Raw genomic sequence first — 18,928 nt, forward strand, 5'->3', positions numbered from 1 at the left:
GAAGCATCCTATGTATAAAAGAATATATGAATATTAACTGCACATCATTATATAACAATGTGATACCCAATCGTGCTAAAATTTATGTGGTTTAGGAGGCAGAGAATTTTATTTCAATTTTATATACGCCAAAATATTTTCTGTATTTAGTCAAAATTAACTCTGAATTGATGGTGAAAATTTTATGTAAATTTTAGGTCCCCACTAAAAATTACTGTTTCGTCTTTATGGGAATCTAATCTCCAATATCTGGAAGAAACTTTTGGGGACCTACGTGGAATTCTCCTATAAATTACAAAAAATCCAGACCGTATATACACGAAAAATGGTAGGCTCCATACTGAACCACATGTATATACCCGTATATTATAGGAGTATAGCACGTGCAGCCGGAGCAGCCCAGCGAGTTTAAATCGATAATGTATTGTGCATGTATATCTGCCCATTTATTGTCGGATTTCTGTATGTAGAACACGCAGATATCAACAATTGAGCGCTATTAATACACATTAATATTTTTAAACAAATAAAATTCCAAAATATGGTACGTTTTCTGTCTTTGCTTGTCACGTGGTATGTTAAAGTAATGAAGTCATGTGGCCGAGCGGTCTAAGGCGCTGGTTATATGTCGATACTGTATACATGATAGCGACACAGTGCAGCGTGGGTTCGAGCCCCACCTCTGCCGAAATTTAATTTCCTCTTTTTTTAAAATTCATGTTATGTTAGGGAAATGTGGCTGGGATAATTTATGTATGACGAAGAGTGGTGTGGTATACAGCCACTATAAATACGCTCCAGGAAGAGCCTGCTTGTCAGTGTTGCCAGCTTTCTAATGTAAATTCGCCCAAGATTCAATCCGTTTTGCAAAAACCCAAAAACTGGTTCCCGATGCATGCAAGTGCCCATTGAACATGTACACGAAGGAGGGCTTCAATTGAAAGTGGTAAAAAACCTCAATATAACGTGAAGTAGTTGCTCTCACTACTACTACTACTAAAATAATGAGCGAAGAGTGTGTGGGGGGGTGGATGTGTGTATGTCTGTCCGTGTGGTCTCACGAGGATATGCATCTGTGTGCCTTTTTTTTTTAGTACAACACTACCTTGTTAGTGTTGATTTTTTCTTGTGTGTCTAGGCACAGAAGTAAGATCTTGCAGGGGAGTATAGAGGGGGTATAGAGCTCATTTTTGAAGGTCTTAAAAAAGGCACACAAACTACAACCAGTGACAACAACAAAAAGACACACAAGATGAAAAAAAACACAAGAAAAGTGACACAAGTCACACAGACACACAAGTATACCGGAGCCGCGTGAGTACGTGTGTCTGTCTGTCTGTCTGGCTTTGCGTTTCGCCGCGCATCGATGCGACATTTCGGATATGGATAGGTACCTGGAAAAGCATGTCCTTCGTGTGATTTTAAAGGTCATCGGAGGTCAAGGTCAAAGGTCGTGGATATCAAACTTTGTCCGATCGGGCTCAAACTTGGTGGGCGGAATAGGATACATAACCAGGGGATTATAATGTGTGAAATGAAATTGAGGTCAACTGAGGCAAAGGTCATCAAGGAGGGTTAAAATTTCAAACTTCGTCCGATCATGCTTGGTGGGTGGAATCCTGCATATGAGGAGAACATGTAAAAAATATAATCAAGGTCATCCGAGATGCATCCAGTGACTGAATTTTAAACTTCACCCGATTTAGTGAAAGTAATTCTCCATATTACTAGAGCATGAACAAAATTAAACCGAGGTCACTTGAGGTCATATGGGGTCAAATGCTAGAGTATGCCCAATCGGAGAGTTGCTCTCACAGTTACTGGTGAACTAGTTTAAAATGAAAAATATGACCCAGTAATTTTTACAACACGTAAATTTCGAAAGGCTATTATAGCATAACAAAAGGGTAGTTCTTGATAGATGCACAAATCAATTAGCGTGTGAAATTGGTTATCTGCACATGAAATAACATTATAATCCTTTCCTAGCGCATGTGCGTATAAAATATGCCATGGTTTGGTTTGGCTGAAAAAGGTGAAATTTCACAAAAGTATTCTAGGATACTGTGAACATCTTCTTTGCCGTTTGTGGATTATGTGGATAATGTGGATAAGTATCTGACCTTTCTCTTTAATGAAAAATGTGCAAAATATCGATTTTTCACTAATTTGCCTCGAAAATCTTACCTGGTATAAAAATTCGCAAACAAATAGGTCTAACATGTATGACATACACTAAGCCATGGCATTTCTTACACATGATAGTTAATGGATGTCATGGTTACTTTTCAACAGGGCTAACCTGAAAAGGTCGCTACTATGAGACCCCATAAAAGACTGCAAACGCATCTACTATGTATTCACGTATGTTAAAGAAGCTTGCGATCTGAACAATGTTGAATGTTTTCAAAAATCTCAATTGCAATGTTGAAAATAAAAAACTGAACCTGAGTCAGGCCTTTTTTCACGTAGCAACACCTCGTTGCATTTTTAAATGTTTCTCAGATCCCACTGTTGCCTCGCTTAGGTTTAGTGAATTCATTATATGACATTGTCGGCCAAGGTCATTATTGTGCAGTGCTTAGTAGGCCTACTATGCATAACTTAAACTCTATGTACATAAATGACGTCATTGTTTTGTAGTGGTAGTCGGCGTTAATGTTGGGCTTGAAAACGACGGATGTGGCAACAGAGTGTTGTTGAGTGTCGTTTGTTTGTTTTTTATATATAATTGTCAGCCAAGGTCATGTACGTTGTTTAGTATGCATAAATAAACACACCATGCCGTCATTGTGAACTAATTGCCGTGTGTGTAAATTGATTGCCGTGCGAATTAATTGTGGTGTTTGTCAATTAATTGGGGTATGGGGTTGGGGTGGGTGTAAATTAATTGCCGTGTGTAAATTAATTGTCGTGTGTGTGAATTAATTCACGTGTGTGAATTAATTCACGTTGATATAATAATTAATATTACATTGCACTGGAGAAATTATTTTCACGTTGACAAAATAATTATTATTCCGAGTAATTGGCGGTGATAGTACACCTTAGTTTGGGGTTATTGAGGGGCTTTAAAACGACGGATGAGACACCACTATTTTTTGGGAGGGGGGTCAGTGAGTAAGTTTTAATACAGGGTGTCTCAATAAAAACAGAACCCTCATTGTGTCGTCTTTTTCTCCAATTTTTGAAAAATTGATCAAATATATTTGGTATGTAAAGAAACCTTAAATCGTTAGCTTTGGCTTACAATTTTTGAAGATATGCAACCGTTTTTCACTCTGTCCACGGAGGAGGTTTGGCTACATCAAAGATTAAAATGAAACACACGGTTAAAGACATGGAAAGATAATAGCATTCGGCTTTTGAACGCATTCACTATGAGCGAGAATCACAAACTACCCTCCAACATCTTCGTAACCGTATTACTGCTGCATTCATAAGTATACGGCGCACGCGGAGGGTACGCAATGCAATTGATGCAATGAGGACCGGGCGAAACCTGTATTCGTCAAGGAGGCAACCATGTAGAGGGCAAAGCAGTACAGTAAATTTCTTTAGAAGAACCAAGGACATACCAAACAACCCTTTTCAGGCTACCTTTTTATCTCAAAAAGAGAAATGACATGTTGTAAATAAAAAGAAAGCAAAAAACAACAAAGTAAGAAACAAAATTTAAAAAAAGGCATAAATAACCAAGAAAAAATAAGAAAGGGGGACAAGAATTGTATGGCTAGTCAAAAAATGAAGGTAGCAAACGTTTTGCAGGTCAAAAAATGGGGGATTCCTTTTTTATCTTACAATTTGTCATTTGTAATATTATCCAAAATAAGACATTATATACTAAGGGGTTGTACAATAATTATGTGTACCCCCGGAGTGGTGAATTCTCAAAGAGGTCTGCCCAAAATCGCTTGCCCCCCCTTTTTGGCCGTGCCAAAAACTCTTGCCCCCCCGTTTGGACGTGCCAAAAAATTCTTTCTCCATCCCCTTTTACACACTAAGATTTGGGGGAACCCGAATTTAAAACCGTAAATTGTCTCATCATATATGCGAGCACCGCGAGCTGGAATTTATGCATACTAGTATTTGAATGTGTTCCTTATGTTTTCTTATACCTTTTTAGGGCGTAATATAGAAACGGTGCCCAGAATATCTGTGCCAAAAATCGCATGTTCCCCCTTTCGACCTGCCAAAAATCGCTTGACCCCCCTTTCGACCTGCCAAAAATGATTGCCCCTCCCCTTTTGGCCTGCCCAAAAAATATTTTCCCCCCTATAATTCACCAGACCGGGGGAACACATAATTATTGCACCACCCCTAATGTTATTTAAAATAAATAGACTCAGAAATACTTCGCACAAATTAAACCTTATGCCAAAATTCCAAAGCTTAAAAAAAAAATGTTAACTTTGCTAAATGAAAAGTGAAGAGCTCGTCTCTTTTTGACTCTCGTCCCCAGCGGTGTATCAGCAGTGGGCAGCGATGAAATGTTCCTGGTGGGCATAATTTAATACATAAATACACACCCCACGCAAGTCCATACTTTGGCCAACTTGAGCATGGGAAATTGTTGCTTATACATAGTCCTATCATCTGTATAAAAGTTGAACCCATGCAAGTCCACCCTCTACGAGCGTCTATTGTGCATCTGCCCCGGGAGGGCCACTCAAATATGATAGTGTACGCATGCGTGACCAAATTTTCTTTAAACACCCCCTAAACGAGTTTTACCCTACCAGCAAATTTAGGCCCTTAATAAGGTAATTTAATATAAAATTTACCCCCAAATGAGTTTTTTGGCCAGTAAAAATTAAAAAATGTACCCTTTTTGGACTCGTAATTTACCAAAAATTTGAAAAGGTACCCTAAACAAGTTGTTCAGCTGCAGAAAACTACCCTTATTCTTGAAAATCAGTGTTTTTTAGACCCTAAATCATAAATGCGTCACTCGCGTAACTTGCCTTGCCTAAAAAAAACACCCCCTTTTCCTTGTTTTTTTGGTCACGCATGCGTACAGACCATTTATGTGAGTGATCCCCTCGGGGCATCTGCTCGTCCCGAGACTTTCCACCGGGGAGATCGTTGCCAGAATCGTTTGCAAAATAAATGTTCGACTGGTTACCACAAACTATACTTTTTTTGCATAGGATTTTCCGACTCCATCAGTCTAACTTTGTGGAGAAACTTCAATAATTTCTGGTCATTTGTCGGGCTGGAACTTGAATAGTATAGAAATATTTTAAGCACGGCTTTTTAATTCTCACTGCACGTACGTGCCAGGAGGCACGTTAAAATAGCCCCTGCTTATAGTTTAAGGCGTGGGGTATGGGCGAACTTGAAGTACAGGTATCTGGAGAGGGGAAGCAACGAGTTACCCAAAATCAAAGTGGCAGGTAGTCACTGGGCCGCCGAGTGCGAATATCTATTTATTTTGGCGTTTTTCCAAAATTTGACATTGTTGGTGATATTTCAAAAAAGCGACATGCCAAAGACAACTCTTTGGGCACATAGTTTGTTATAGTTATTGCAGTTCTTTTCCACATACCTACGTTACCATTTGCTTTGGTGATTTACTAATATTATATATTTTGTGACTGCAACTTAACGCGAAATTAACGCGAATATATAGTCACGCTGCTTTTAGAATTCTTACCTGATCGTCGGCTTTTGCAGGCAACATATGCAGATTGGCTCACGATAGATGTCGTATTCCTCTATGTGGGTCACTTGATGATAAAATTACTTTGAATTCCTTGTAACAAAAAACTGATTTTGGGACAGCCATAGACTTCAGCGCCGTATCAAATCTCATAAAAAGGTCACGATTGGCGAGTATGTTTTTATGTTTCCCGCACGAAAGCTTGCGTCAACATCTATACTATACTTCTTTGGAAACGTTGACCTTTGACCATTCTTTGTAAATGCCCTGCTATGACCTTGATATGTAGACTTGATTGGGTACAGTAAAAGCATCCACTTTACTGAGTTGTTTAGCACTTGGTCAGTAGATAATCCTACAGGGATACAGTCAGCATGGTCAGTAGTTTAACATGGTGTGAGCACGGTGAAAGACCCATTATTGATTAGGCGCGGATATTAAAGGCACAAGTCCTTTGCGTGTATAGCAGAAAAATATAATAGAATGTTTTGAGTTTTCTAACTAAAATACTAACTGCATTCTGCATTATGTATTTATCTATTTATTTATTTACTGACTTATTTATTTATTTATTTGGTAAGATATTAGTAATATTCCATGGCTCATCGATTTATTATTGATTGTTGATAACTTAAAACTTGATTGATTGGTCGATTGATAACCATTTCACATTATATTCCTAGTTTATAGGCCCTATGGAACGTCTATTAATTTTGAATAGCATCGTACATTAGATAAATAAGCCTATCAGTATTGATTTATTCTATTCAGCAATATCAAGGATTACTATCAAACTTCTCACAGCTTCTCAGTTGGCTTAGTGGTAAGGCAATGAGTTTTATAAAAGTGAAGTCCCGGGTTCGATACCCACCTCTTCCTATTTTTTTCAAGGCTGAGAAAAAAATGCAATTTCTGAATTACAAACTTATTTGGCGCGCGATCTGAGCTGGTCCTTTTCTGGTGGCTGTGTCTGTATTAAGGCACACTCCCTCTAATATCCAAACCAGGTTCACGCTCATTACACTTCCCTTAAAGGGCAGGTCTATTGCAAAAACAACATCATATCATTGGCAAGCTAATAATAAGGACAATGAAAATGACCCCTTTTTTGAGAAAATAAGACTTTCAAAATTGATATTCCGCAAAAACCAACTTAAGCGGTGAGTTCCTTCGAACGAGACAGATTTGGCCCAGAAAAAAGGTGACGTCGTGAAATGAGATGTGCCCGCTTTGAGAAAAGGGACTATAAACGCTCTCAATGGACAGAACGTATACTGTTGTTGTTCACAGAAAAAAACTCTAAATTAAGTATTCCAAATTTAATGTTTTTTAAATATATGGATAAAATCAGCCGCTTCATTTTTATATATTAGTAAATTGTGATATTACAATTCATATATATATCAATATCATGAGAAATATTAGACCTAAAAATAAATAAATAATTTGAGCTTAGAATTTTATCGTGATCATCTGAGACTAGCATATAAACGTCCACAAACTCATAGCCTTTCAACAAGGCTCTGCCTGGAGCACCGTAGTGGGAGCGCCATCTATATTATTCTACTGGACAACAAACAGTCTGCCAATGGCCACTTATAACACCGTTTCTGATTGGCTATACATATGTACACATAGAGCTGTACATACGGGAACTTGATTGATCTCAGTCAGCTGGCGAGATGGCGGGTCAAAATTGCTCATGAATAATGAAGTAGCCGTCTAGCCGATCGACCAATTGAAACCGTTAGCCAATCAAAAAGAACTCGTTCGTTATCATTGGCAGACTGTTTGTGTGGAGGGTGCGGAACCAAACTGGCTGCCGTAATGTCCGCTTCATTTACCTACGTCATCAGTCAAACGGGGGAAGAACACGTACGCTTCAAACGGGGGAAGAACACGTACGAGGCTGAACTTTACCCACCCAATTTCTCCTTTTTCAGGAGAAATACGGATAAAAAAATTTCAACGAGTGTCAACTTGTTATGTAATAATTATTCTCTTCGAATAGAGATAAACTTGTTTTTGCAATAGACCTGACCTTTAAGCTTGGTTCTTTGTAGCACTGCGGGGCAAGCTAGTTGGATATTCACATTTCGCGGTTAGTGGTTCTTGTTTTAATATTGATTTACTGAATATGCTGTACTATTGGGCGTCTTCAGTCTTCAGTGGGTGGCTTCCTTTAGCAGCTCGTTGAGCTAAACTGGAAGTGGGTTGTTTGGACCTCACAGTCGGTGCGGTGCTAAAAACATAAATTTGGTGCTGTACATCAGAAGGTGCGAGTAAAAAGTGGGCTGGCTGGTTTAAAGTGTCTTCAGGCTGGCCGATGGCGACAAAGCACTGATTGAACTCAGTGCTATGGGCTTGAAAGCACAGATGGAAGGCGCACATACAGCTGATTCGGGGAGATTGTTCCACACACGAATTGTCCGTGGAAAGAATGAATAGTTGTAGACATCTATAGTTGCACAGGGCTGGCGATAACACAGGGGATAGTTATGCCGGATGGGGGATGTGATGCACTGGTAACATGGAGGCAGGCTGATGTTGACAAGTTGATATTGGATTTTAAAGAACATAACGGATTGGTAGTATAGACGTCTGACTTGAAGGCTGTCCCAACCAAGCTTCTGGATCATTTCTGAGACAGAGGAGGTCCTTCGGAAATCTTGGAAGACAAAGCGTGCAGCCTGGCGCTGGATACTTTCGAGTTCTGAGTTGTTGTATGGGTTCCAAGCTTCGCTTCCATATTCCAGTTGCGGTCTTACTAAGGAGTGATAGGCTCTGGCTTTGACTTGACTGCTACATGGCGAAAGTGTTCTTCTAAGCATACCAAGGGTGCGACTTGCTTTGGCTGCAGTGTTTTGGCAATGGGCTGTCCAATTCAAATTGTCAGAAATGGTGATGCCGAGATAATCGTGCTGTGAAACTCTCTGCAGCTCTTCTCCATTGATGGAATATCGGAAGAGGCTGGGTTTTTTCTTCAGGGTCACTGACATGATGGCACATTTCCCAACATTGAAGGACATAAGCCATGTATCGGCCCAGGTAGCCAGAGTTTCAAGATCTTGCTGGAGGATGTTATGATCAGATGGAGAGGCGATTTCTTTGAACACAATGCTGTCATCAGCAAAATGGCGAATGTTGGACTGGAGATGTTGATTTATATCGTTTATATACAAGAGAAATAGCGCCGGTCCCAAAACTGAGCCTTGTGGGACACCAGATGTGACTTGTTCCCATGACGAGAGACTACCATTGACTGCCACCGCCTGTTGTCTTTCACTGAGGAAGGCTGTTATCCATTTCAAGGTTGGTCCACGGATGCCATAAAAATCCAATTTTGCAGCAAGTCTATGATGTGGCACCAGGTCAAAGGCCTTGCTAAAATCTAGCAAGACCAAGTCGGTCTGACCCCGGCGATTTAGAGTTGTGTATCAACTTTTACCGCAGTGTATCAACTTTTACCTTCCACGAGCGCTGATACCGGTTTAATAAAAGCACGCCAAATATTGTCAAATATGAATTTCCCTGGTCAGTGGGTCTTGAGGGTATTTCAATATCAGAATATTTCCAATCATATCACCGTGATGATAACAGTTAAATGTATGCACATGCAATATTCGGTTGTTATTACGGCTATTGGAGATAAACATTCGTCATATTAAAGCTGAACTTGCATTTCAGTCGCTGTGAAAGAGCGCCTGATAGTGATCATCAGTATCAAAACCAGCAATCTAATTCCCTACCCTCATTGGTCTAAAAAAATAAATGGCACGTCGCGCAGCGACCAAGTGTGAAGTCAGGTCTAATTTGTCCACCAAAAACATTGCGTCATTAAGGTCCATTATGCGTGGTTTCTGGGTTAAAAGGTTTGTGTTTGTGAAGCAACAAGCAATGATATGATTGTGCGTTGACCGTATTGAGAAAACAACTCATGTATTTTAAATCATAATATGAAACGATGTGATAAATCATTCTTATTGCGCTCTACGATGTGCCACTATAATTCACAACAAACACTGAGCTCGCAGGTTTGGCTGGCGCTCGGTTCTACCAATCACACAACACAAATCACTGGAAGTTCAACATAATCTACACCATTTTGGTACTCATTGCGCAGATGAATTGAAGACACTGAACAATTTTATTTCAAAAAGGGAATTGTTACTCCTCGCGTCCCAGCAGTTTGTTACTATGTACAGCAGATTGGGCTGGCGTTATATTTCTCACCAATCAATCAAAACGAATTATTGGAAGTTTAACGCAATCCATACCTTTTAGTACTCTTTTAATACGCAAATAAATTATAGACACTGAATAATTTTATTTAGAAAAGGGATTGTTAAACCTCGAGTCCCGGGCTCGAGTCCCAGCAGTTTGTTACTATACAGCAAGTTGGGTTGGCGCTTTGTTTCAACCAATCACGCAACACGAATTATTGGTAATTCAACGTAATCCACATCTTTTAGTACTCATTGCGCAGATGAATTATACACACTGAATGATTTTATTTTAAAAGGGAATTGTTACACCTTGAGTCTTGACAGTTTGTTACTATACAGGTGAGTGATTCGTTTTCCATGTTAAAATGTTACCTTCAAGGATCGTCCATGTCTTTCGTCTTGACTATAAATATATATAAAGAGTATCTCAATAAAAACGCAACTTTGACCCCTTTTGAACAGGTTTATTTAATGACAATGGTTAGAATTGCACATATTCTTAAGGGGTACTACACCCTCGATAAATTTGTGTCTATTTTGCATTTTTCTCAAAAACTAATAACACAGTGGTAACAAAAGTTATGTATATTATAGGGCAAGGAATCAATTACTACACTGGAATTTCAGTGACCCAAGACAAGCGATTTGTTATTTATGATAAGAAATAAGGTACCGCTAGGGTGTACCTCATTTCCTATCATAATCATATATACTGAACTGCTTGTCTTGAGTCACTGAAATTTCAGTGTATAGTAACTAATTGGCCTTGCCCCGACAATATACATAAGTTTTGTACCACTTTGTTATTAATTTTTGAGAAAAATGCAAAAATTGTCACAAATTTACCACAGGGGTGTAGTACCCCCTTCAGTTGTTAATGTCTGTGAAAATGTTTGACCAAATATTAATGAAATTTGCATACTACATCGTTGAGTTACGTACAATTAAGCATGTTTAGACAACATTAGTCAAATAAAACTCGGTAAAAAATCTCACAGAAAGTCCCACCAAACACACACAATTTTTTTTTAAACGTTTTAAACATGTTACATCTTGGATTTTGGTTTAGATAAAAACAATTTAATAACATTGAATGTCGAGTTATAAAGGTCATGGAAATGTTTTAAAACGTTTTGTATGAAAGCACACTACAGCAATATGTTTTCAAAATGTTATTGTAAAATATTTTTTTGCAAACATATTTTGCCAAATATTTTATTAACACTTAAATAACATTATGTTAGAATATTTGCATAAGATTATCAACAAATGTTATGAAAACGTTTTATACCTTTTATATGTCCTTTATATAATCCGATATTTAAACGTTTTCTGGCAACCGTTTCTAACCTTTTGCGAATAATGTCGAAAACGTTTTGTGTTTGCCGGGGTCTTACAATGATCCCTGATTGCATCATATGTTAATGTGAGCTACATGTATTAATTAATCGAATGAGGACTTCCCGGTCTGGTGTTACTATTTAAATAAATGTAAACATAATTTCGTGGCAGACTTTATTACAGTGTTGTTGTGGGCTGTTTATGTGATAATAGTCTATATACCTTCACAAAAAAGGTACTTACAAACCAGACATAATTCTATATTGTTGTCAATGTACTCAATATCCGATGACAACGGAAAAGATCTGGAGTACGCCAAAGTGTGCACCTCAACTAAAAAGGAAGATGTTCTTCTGTCAAATTGATGAAGTCTGATTTATGAAATGACACATCTCCCAATGCACGTGGGAACAAAGTGGATGAGTGCCTATTCTCGAAGAAGTGAGTGAATGGTGAAAGCAACACCTTTTGGAAATTATCATCTGTGGAAGAATTTGGTAGGCAAATGGCATATATTACGCAAGTAAACAGTAGTAACTGTATTAATTTTGCTTGATTTTGGACACTATCTGATGTTATGATGTTTTATGTATTACATTATTCTTGTTTTCATCCATTGTTTTTTGTTTTCATGAGCCTTAGTGCAAATTGTTTTGGTTTTCGGCGCGGTATTAAATGTCAAGTAGTAGTAGTAGTAGTAGTAGTAGTAGTAGTAGTAGTAGTAGTAGTAGTCGTAGTCGTAGTCGTAGTCGTAGTCGTAGTCGTAGTCGTAGTAGTAGTAGTAGTAGTAGTCGTAGTCGTAGTCGTAGTCGTAGTCGTAGTCGTAGTCGTAGTCGTAGTCGTCGTAGTCGTCGTCGTAGTCGTAGTCGTAGTCGTAGTCGTAGTCGTAGTCGTCGTCGTAGTCGTCGTCGTCGTCGGGCAAGTTTAAAAAAAAAGAAGATAAGGCAATAGAAAAAAATTACATCGATCTTTCGATCGACCATCGATGCTTGTTCGGTCCTTATTGTTTATAAAATTGGTTAATAGACTAGTGTTAATTATGATAACATATGAATCTTTGCCTGTATTGATAATGACCAATATAAATTTAGCATTAATTCTGTTTAATTAGGTGTTAGTTCATTAATAACAAACATCGAAGCAACATCGACGGTCGATCCAAAGATCGAACAAATTTGTTTCTGATGCCTAATTATGCATCAATCGCAAAGAACATTAATTCCAACGGAACTTTACAATCAACACAAGAACACTGCCGGATAAGTAAACACAGTAAATTATTGTAATTCAATGGTATGCATTCATGTTTATGTGCAAGAACACAATATCCAATCATACCATGCTTTTCTTAAGATTTAAATTTACTTGCTGTTGTTGTATCATTGTGTTTTGATGTGTATTCTGAAGTGAACTTGTGTAAAAGGTGAGGGCTAACTGAAAAAGAAAAAACCATGGTGACGGACAACCCGTAAGGGGAAGGAGGGGTCTATGGATGGTGATCTACGGTCTAGAGGGTTTCGTATAGAAATACATAGGTTTGCGAAATCAACAAACAATAATGCGTTCATTATGTTTTTATGTGTAATTTGGCTAAGTGAAGTATAACTTGATCCATTAGTATGACCACTTACATAACGCACTATCATCATTAACGGCCTACGCATCCTATTCCGTTGAAATGTTGACATTGTATTTAATTGTGTTTAATATAATAATGGTCATAATTATTCTTGATCTTGGCCGACCATGCGTAAAACCGTAAGTCGCTTCGATTCTCTAATTATATCACGATAAGCTACATGTCGCAATTTTGAATTGTTTGATTCTATTCTCTGTTGCTGGTTCTTTTTTTCTCCCTCTCCCTCTCTACATATATCTTTCTCTTGATTACCGGTATACTGTGGCCATCAGAAGCCATGATGATCAAAAGATACCATCTCCATGCAATGTCATTACTTTTACTACTCTTTTGTAAGGGTAAGTATTATTTTTTTTTAATATCAAAATGTTAAATTAAATGAATTGATTTTTTTTCATTTACTCTCGTTTGTCTAAGAAATCTATTGGCATTGTATTTGCGTGATATTCCAAATACAAATACACGTGAAATATAGGCCTAATAAGTAACACATCAACATAAACATATGAAACCAGTCAGTGTTTAAAAACGCGCTTTAAATGAGGAAATATAGGATTACTAACTATTTCAAACAATTCGAACAAATGTTAATAGGTTATGCGTAGCCTTGTTTGTTTTAAATATCTGGACCAATTATAGCGTCACATATTATTGCGTTCGGTCTCAATGGTTCATTATGTAAAAGAGGCCGTTTTAAAAGTTGCATCCGAGACCTCAGGAGTGAACTCTTAAACAATACAGTAGTCCAGATCTATTCATGCGCTTCTAACTAGGAAGTTAACTCCAATATACACTCAGGTACAACTTTCTACATAAGGCCTCGTATCCATAGGCTGTTCCCTTGTGGCTTGTGCCCTTGTTCCTTGTTTACATTTTCCCATGTGACCTGCCACACAGACAACGAACCTTTGTTTTGCTTAGTGGCCACTACGGTTCGTTTTCTGTGTGGCAGGTCACATGGGAAAAAGTAAACACGGAACAAGGGCACAAGCCACAAGGGAACAGCCTATGGATACGAGGCCTAATGAACCATTGTGACAGAGCGCAATGATGTGTGGCGCTATACAATTGGTCCAGATGTGTAAGACAAAAAGGCTGCACAAACCCTATTACATTTTCGTAAATTGTCGATTGATTTTAAAAAGCGTTAGGGGGAACTTATAAGTTGTGGTTTTGTTTGATGTACCAGTACCTTGTTACCCTGATAATATTGATAAGGAAGAACTGAAATAAAATACATGTCGGAATGATTCAAAAATGCCTTAATGACAATTGCGCCATTCTTGTGCACTGGCGATTATCCTGGGTGAAAGTCATTTGTATAAAAGCCTATAATATGACATTTTCAAGCGTTGTCATCGTTATTCGATGTTACTTACTGGAGAAACACCGTAGAGTCTAATAAAACCTGAGACGAATTTAACTAAAGAGACAGGAAGCAATGCACTTTTACCACTGTCAACTGTGAACCACCTTACGTGGCATTATTATACAAATACCTCAATCAATTTCTAACCCTATTATTTTGTGCAATCACTAAAAGAACATGCTCAGTACCTGCACAAATATTTAATTCTTCATATGAAAAAAAAATCAAACTCATAGGTTGCATTAACTTGTAAGGAATTGAACCACAAAATGTGTCATTAATGCGCTGCCTACTAGCCATGCGCTTCAACGGAAAAAGTTTTGAAATATTTTCTCAAAATATCAAGAGCTATCTTAAGAATACTGAACCAATACTAGGCTTGTTTGTACTCATTTTAATGCATTTTTGCATTGAAAATTTACATTTCTGAAATTTTTGAATTTTTAAATTTTTTTGAAACATGTCGTCTGCAGTCGACACCCGCGTGAAGAGAGTTAAATTATGTCAAAATGTAAAATTGAATTTTTTTTCCAGATTTTGACACAATTTAATGAATTTTGACCCACTTTGTGTATCAATTGCTGCCAAATTAATGCAACCTATGAGTTTGATTTTCTGATTGCACAAATGAAAAATGCGACAATTGAATTTAAGAAATTGATTGATGTATTTGTATAATAATGCCACGTAAGGTGGTTCATAGTGGACAATGGTAAAAGTGCATTGCTTCATATCTCTTTAGTTATATTTGTCTCAGATAAAACTGAATCAAACTTGATGGAATCAATCACATAAAAATTGTCAATATAACTATTATTCGTATATAATGTGTATCGAAAATCAACGACAAAATAACGTAATGATACTATGAAATAAAATACAAAATGTATTTCAAATTATGCAAAACTGACAAAGTAAAATATTAATTTTATTTTCCTTTTTTATTTACTTACTTATTTATTTCTAGTTTTATACTTTTATTTCCCTCAAACTTTACAGGGTGTTCCAGTCAAAACCATACGGCTGCTGTTAAAAGACTACACCACCATCTGTTTGATGACTACAGCAATGAATTTCGTCCAGTTTACAACAGCTCCACAGCAACCAAAGTCATTTTGAGATTGGTGTTTCGAAGTCTTCTGGATATGGTAACTACTAATACATAATTACTAAAATGCCAACCACATTACGACATGAGAGTTTGCTGTTAATGTTATTAGAATAAATGCTCGTTATGTTTGATACAACAAATTTGTCTAGTCTCATACAACAAATTATTTACAATGAGCTTCCAGCAGGCGATAACCGCTAATTTGGCGTCACCAGTCAGCACTACCTAATTGATTAACCTTGGCAAAAAAGCATAAAGCCGGTAGACCAGATTAACAGCCTCGTCCAACAAACAGCTATGTTCATTTAGATGGTATGAACAAACCCGTGGTAGCATCGTCCGCCACGAGGGTTTATCATCCTCATTTTTCTATGGGCATTTGCGATACACGTTTTTAGACAATAGACTGAACACCGACATCGCCTGGTTAATAATTACTTCCCAGCAAACACAAAACGTTTTCGACATCATTCGCAAAAGGTTATAAAAGGTTGTCAGAAAACGTTTAAATGTCGGGTTATATAAAGGGTACATTAATGGTATAAAACGTTTTCATAACATTAAAAAACATTTGTTGGTAATTTACTGCACAGGAAACACAAATGTTTTACAGAAAACATTTAAATGTTGGGTTATATAAAGGGTATAAAAACGTTTTAATAACATTCCAAAACAGAATGTTATTTTGGGGTTGAAAAAATATTTTGCAAAAATGTTTGCCCAAAATATTTACAATAACGTTTTTAAAATGTTTTCACGACCTTTATATAACCCGACATTTAAATGTTATTAAAACGTTTTGTAAGAACATTTCTGTGTTTGCTGGGTGCAAATATTTTAACATAATGTTATTTAAGTGTTGACAAAATATTTGGCCAAAATGTTTGCAAAAATAGTTTACACTGACGTTTCGAAAAACATCTTAAAAATATTGTTGTAGTGTGTTTTCATACAAAACGTTTTAAAACGGTTCCATGCCCTTTATATAACCCGACATTTTAATGTTATTAAAACATTTTTACCTAAATCAAATACCCAAAATATTACTTATTTAAAACGTTTTAAAAACGTTTTTGTGTTTGCTGGGTTGGTACAGCAGAGACACTAAAATCAATACCCGCGATCCATACACGTGAATGTGCTATGCAGGATTTGATATTCAGACGATAAATCTTTGGATACCGGGGTAGAAAATGATAAATATCTCCCGTAATTTTTTTTATTCTAAAGAAGCCATATTTTTTTCCTTGCACTTGAATATATGTGTTGAAAGGATATGATAGTCGTTATCTTGCATATTGCGAAAGGACCGTGCGTATTGAGCTCAAAAACTGACAAAAATTCTGAATTTATATGTGCCGAACTATAGCGCAGCGTAGGCCACTCGTACTCGTGGAGGCAGTTTAAAAGCAGATGACCTTATGGCGCATACCATGCTCACTCACGCACAGAGAGGTCAGTCACCGGGCTATTGTCAGTAGCCTTAGTCGGATGTTCCTCGGCCCATTATGCATCTCAAAATGGCCATGCGTGGCTGTGGATTCAACCTACCATGGCGATTTCTGCCATGAAGATATCGGGGCGATGACACCGTGGCCTGTGTAAACTACCTGATGATGTCAGCTAATTGGCACAGAACAGACCAGGGTATTAAACCCACTCAGCATCAATGGGCAGGAACTATGTACTTGTGGCCCTTTAACATGTTTAAAACAAACCTAACTAGGCCATGATTTACTTTTTTGGCGGAATTTATCTTACAGTAATAATCAAATTGTTTTGGGGCGTCCATGTAAGGTAGAAAAAGATCGAACCAGAAACTCATCACATATAGCTGACGGGTGAATGAATGAGTTCGTGCATTTGAATGAAACCACTTGCAACAAGTATTGTTCTTTAGGCTATAATTACAGCCTTAATGTACGATTTCCGTCAAATTTTGATTTTGTTTTTCTTTATGCAAAATGTTGAAATAATATTAGTAATAACTGCCGGGAAGTGTTGCTGTCCATTTTAGGTTGAAATAACAACGTAAAGTGAAAGAAACCCCACTGGTTATTTTGGCCATTTAACACGCAGTTCTGTGGGAGGACTTTGCTCTGTTGACCTACAAAGACAACAAATTTTGCTACTTGTTTTTACATTTCTATATTTTCTGAACGTATTACTTTCATTTTGCAGGATACCCGCGAGCAAACATTTGCAGTAGGCAGTTGGTTAAAATTTGTAAGTTAAAAACGGGTACGCTAAAACTGGTCACTTATACTTGCATAGACAATGATCACAATAACATCAACCAAGACCAACATGTATCTATAATCGGTCTGGTTTCAAGTTGACACCATTTCTCAGTGGCAGATTTAAATCAGTGCGTTTACCTACTGGTATTCAAAATCGCTCTCCTACGAGTGTGTATACTCCTCGCGGGATTGGGTTAGCGCGCTTGATTCGAATCTGCCACTGCGAAATCCAACATGGCGTTGCTCTATCAGACTATAATAGAGTACCAACTTCGGTGCGAGAAGTGACGTCGTCACTGCACTTTTATAGCAACAATTTCGGCAAACGAGAGCGTCTTAATTTTGAAACACATGTACATAGAGGGCTTCTATTTCTCTGCGCATGGTAACTCCTATCATGAGGTCAAAATCAGAATGGATACGTGGCTTCAATTAACGCCATGATTTGGGATGGGTGGTCGATGTTCTAGATACTTGTATGTCTAATTTTGTCTATGAATATTAACGAGAAGGACGACAATTCACAACAGTGTACATGTAGACGTGCTTAAAGTTTTCCCGGGAGTTTTCCAAAACGAAGAATCAATATCTGATCGGTCATTTCACGATTTCTATAACAATTTCTATAGTAAACAAATGTTGCATGTTTATTGGTACAATGGTAAGAACATTTTCATGAGATTAAATAATGGACTGTTGCATTTATCGAGGCTATATTTACTAAGCTGAATGAAACAGTTTATTTTTTCACCGAATGAAGTGAACGTATAAAAACATTCAATATTTGAATCAAAATTTGAATAACTATAAAAATTCTTTTTCTTCCACTTTATGTTATAAATAACCAAGAGAACGAAGTAAATTTTAGAAAATAATAGCTTTATAAACTATATTTATTTTCGACGTTGTCACCTCATGCTATATGCTCGAGTTTGTCAGCGATGCATGCATGATTGTTCCGTGTTTAGTGCAATGGGAATTTTATTATTGCACTCACGCGGATTGCAAATAGTTTTATTTTCAGCTGAAGCTGAAGCTAAAAATAACAAAGATAGTCAATAGAAATGGGCCAATCAAATGACAAAAATCTTTGTCTGGTTATATAGCTAATTTGTTATATTCATGTTTTGCACAATAGACATGGAATGACGAATTTCTCGCATGGAATCCCGATGATTTTGATGGGCTTGACCGGCATTTCGTCCCTGTTTCAAAGATATGGTCACCAGATATAACTTTGCATGATAAGTATGCACCTACATTAAATTTTTTTTTAATTTCTTCGGGTGTCGAGGTTGATCAGCGATCGCTTACAACTGGCGAGGTCTACTCCCCTTATA

At 37.4% G+C, this 18,928-nt stretch overlaps 1 long non-coding RNA gene across 1 annotated transcript; it reads left to right on the forward strand.

The window, feature by feature from the left end:
* The first annotated feature begins 13,122 nt into the window (after positions 1-13,122).
* Positions 13,123-17,574, forward strand: LOC140136377 (uncharacterized). The gene is made up of 3 exons (XR_011856655.1): positions 13,123-13,206; positions 15,237-15,385; positions 17,530-17,574. It is a non-coding gene; the product is annotated as an uncharacterized lncRNA (long non-coding RNA).
* Positions 17,575-18,928: the final 1,354 nt, after the last annotated feature.

This window comes from Amphiura filiformis, chromosome 2 (assembly GCF_039555335.1).
Source record: "Amphiura filiformis chromosome 2, Afil_fr2py, whole genome shotgun sequence".
In the NCBI taxonomy this organism is placed as follows: domain Eukaryota; kingdom Metazoa; phylum Echinodermata; class Ophiuroidea; order Amphilepidida; family Amphiuridae; genus Amphiura; species Amphiura filiformis.